We start from the raw sequence: 3678 nt of genomic DNA, 5'->3' as shown, positions 1-3678 counted from the left end.
TTTTATATATAATGGCCCATAAGTGGTGGATCTTTACTAGGCACCAACCAATATGACTCTAAACACTCTCTCACTTATTTCTAGTCTATAGTTAGTAATTATAGCTCCCAAGCAAAGAATGTACCAATCATCTTACCTGAATTATCTCATCCCCATTTTACAGACACAAAAGTTGAGTCACAACAAGATCAAGCCACTTGTTCAAGGATACACAACTAGTAAATACCAGAGCAAGACTGGCAGGAAACCAGACAATTTTTCTGAGGAGTACATATCTTGTCTCTGCAACTAAATATTTTCAGATTAACAAAATTGCAATTGGATAGCCTCACTGTACGCTCCTACTCTCTGACACGATGTTTGTATATGCTAGGTAGAGTCTTCTTCCCAAATAGAGAAGATCACTATTGAAATGATGATCACTTAATTCAGTGTTTCCCAATGTCTAATGCAAAGACTGCATTGGGATCATGTGTGTGTTACAGTTGAGGCTGCCAGGACTTTGAGCTTCTCTCCAATCCCACTTCCACCACCACTGCCTATCAAAATTCAGTTTCAGTAGGCTGAAGCCGAGCCTAGTCACTTGTAGTTTTAAAAAGCTTTCACATGTTAAATTTTCTTCTGTACACTGAAGTTAATTTTTCTTTAGCGCACTGAAGTTTGAAAACCATTGACTTAGCAGGACTCAATTAATTCTTTTCAAACTGACTTGAAAGAGCTCTACATTTGGGTACATCTATTGGTAAAGATTAATTTATCTGATTATGAAAACCATACATCTGAATACATAGAACACAAACCTTTAAATTAACAGGGCAAGGAAGTCTAGAAGTTTGTATTTACAGAGGATGCTTGAGTGTTTTTTACATGGAATGTAAAAAAAGCTTTGCTTCTCGAAGATTTTATCAATTCACTCTCCTGTTCTCACTAGCCATTTCTCTGAGAAGGAGAGATTTAACCATCTGCATCTATGGGTAAACTGCTTCTGCCACTTGATGGAAAACCCCCTTAGGAAGCAGATAATGGAAATGGCCTCTACAAATGATTACAGATTGCTATGATTCCATTCTGAGGGCAGATGCCAAGAATCGTGACCGAAAGCAACACTCTTAGCCACAGGGCATTCCTCCCACTGCGCTCATGTGTTTTTCCTAAAATGCATCATTATGTCTCTAGAGCAGCCACAAATGCGGAACTCTGGGACAGACTCCACTGCAGCAAAGTATCTTCCTGGCTGTGACTCGGGGAAGTTTCCTTTCTTCCCTGACCTTTACCCCGTCAAGTTACAAACTTTACTTGGAATTTCTCCGGTTATATCTTAGTTGTAGAAAGTAACTGGAGAAATTTAAGAAGCACCTATAAAATATTTAGAGATGGTGTGAAAATATGTGTGGTTTTTTCAGTCCTTGGTACAAAGGGATAGTGAAGCCAGATGGAGAAGAGGAGAAACAAATGAAAGCAAAACCCATGGGGCCAGATATTATTTTTTAGAAGCCTAGGTACCCACCTAGGCTCATTAGATACTTTGACAAGCTTCAGCATCTTCACCCACCAGTTTTAATACAGTTGCCCAAGAGTTTGACCCTCCAACAAGAAATTTAATTGTCACCCCTACAGTTTCTTCCCTTCTTGAGGGCATATTCTTTTCCTTGTATGAGATGGATGTTCCCTCCTAATGACTGGCAGGGCCCAAAGAGGTCAATGGAAGAACTGACCCACATAGACCTTGTCATTCACGTAATATAGACATGCAGACCTGAGGTCTCCTAGGTGGAGAGAAGGGTAGAGAGCAGCTTAATCTTGCTCTGACCAGCGGTGCTGGGATCTGTTTTCATGCTTCTGTAGCGTATTAACTGAGAAGAGCCCCAAATGCCAGCTGTCTCATAAGTGAATATGCCATTCTTTTGGTACAGGGACTAGTTCTTTTTCATTTGAACTTTTGCAACTTTAAAAGAATTCATTACTCTTAAGAGCCAAAGTGTTTAGATCAGGACTCCCCTGTCAATATAGTAAATCTAATTCAACTCAACAAAAATATATTGATTACTTACTGTGATTCTCAGAGTACTGTGTGGCTAAGAAACACCTGGCAGGCTTGTTAAAACACAGAATGCTGAGCTCCGCCCCCAGAGTTTCTGATCGGTTGGTCTGCGATGAGACCCAGAAAGGTCATTTTTAACAAGTTTCTAGTAAATGCTAATGCTGCTGATCAAGGAACCATAGTTGGAGAACCACTACCATAAATGGTTAAAACATAGCTCTTAGTTCAAAAGGTTTTAGTATAAGATACAAGACTGTGTATTGTGTCTGGGGTATAATAGGTGTTTAATAAATAGCTGTTGAATGGATGAATAAATAAATGAATTAAAATATAGAATGGATATAGTGTGAGAATATGAAAGTGAGGGGATTTCTTCTGGAACATAGTGTGCCATTCAAAGAAGAATCAAGGGAGGACCTAGGGCACATGCTTTGAAGGTCAAAGAGGATTTGCATAGAGAAATGGTTGGCAGGAGGAGATTCTGAGCTATGAGAACAGCATAGTAAAGACAGAGAGGAGGAAAAGAAATGTGCATCATGGGGAGAGGTGAAAAACCCAGGTGGGGATGTATGATATTACGCATGACCCTGTTTGAGCTTTGCCCCTCCAGCAGATGCCATTCTGCTACTGGCCTTCCTTCCTCTACCTTCCCAGAAAGCATTTAATTCTTTTACGACTCATTCCCTCTTCTACCCTCACTGCTCATTCCTCTTTGGGCGATCTGAATTTACCTTATCTAAAGAGTTTCTGGGGGTGTGGCAGATGCTCTTGGAGCCACCATCACATCCACTCAGCTCACCTCTTACTTCTGAGCAGCTGTACAGAAGGGTTTCATGCATAGGACTGAGACCCACATCAAGTATATTCTATAGCGTCTCTACCTTTTTAATTCAAGGTTTCCTCCAAAGTTCAGAAACTGCATAATCCTATATGCAAGATCAGCCAGAAGGGTCAGGCAGTTTACATTCATGGTGGCCACCATTAAACAATAGGGAGATGATTCAATGGAATCTTGATCCAGAATATTATCTTTTGGAGGTAAGCTCCTCAGAGGGTCTGTGGTGAGATTAATAGCTACAGTGATAACCATGTCAGTAATACACTCAATATTTATTGTAGCTGCTCTTGCTGGCTTATCCTTCTCCCCTCCTGTACTCTACTTCTACTTCAACCTTGTATCCTGGGATCATCTCCCAAGTAAACCACCTGCATCCGAATCCTTATCTCAAAAAATCAAACAGGTACGCGGCCTTCACAGCCAATGCACAGCATAGTTCTAGCCATGCTTTCCTTGAACACTTGTCTGAGGTGGCAGATAAAATTTTAAGAACAACGGCCTTCAGCCAAAATGGATTAACAGGTAGCACAGCATGGATCAGCCAGTTTCCGGTGAGACTGCAAAGGCATTTACAGCACTGGAGACAAAACAGGTTGTTTTCAATTTGAGTGACAATTAACCTAATTAAAATTGACTTGATTTTTTGTGACTTTGATCTTGTTACTTTAAATGAGATCACCTCCTATGGCCATGGCACCCTGAACAAGTCCAATCCTGTCTGATCTCAGAAGCTAAGCAGGGCCGGGCCTGGTTAGTGCTTGGATGGGAGACCACCTAGGAAGACCAGGTGCTGTAGGCC

The 3678-nt window shown here is 41.0% G+C and overlaps 1 pseudogene; it reads left to right on the top strand.

The window, feature by feature from the left end:
* The first annotated feature begins 3559 nt into the window (after positions 1-3559).
* LOC118601955 lies at positions 3560-3678 on the top strand (annotated as a pseudogene).

Source organism: Rousettus aegyptiacus, unplaced genomic scaffold, assembly GCF_014176215.1.
Source record: "Rousettus aegyptiacus isolate mRouAeg1 unplaced genomic scaffold, mRouAeg1.p scaffold_m13_p_4, whole genome shotgun sequence".
NCBI classification, from domain to species: domain Eukaryota; kingdom Metazoa; phylum Chordata; class Mammalia; order Chiroptera; family Pteropodidae; genus Rousettus; species Rousettus aegyptiacus.
Note: the sequence above shows the minus strand (reverse complement) of the source record. Positions and strands in the feature narration are given on the sequence as shown.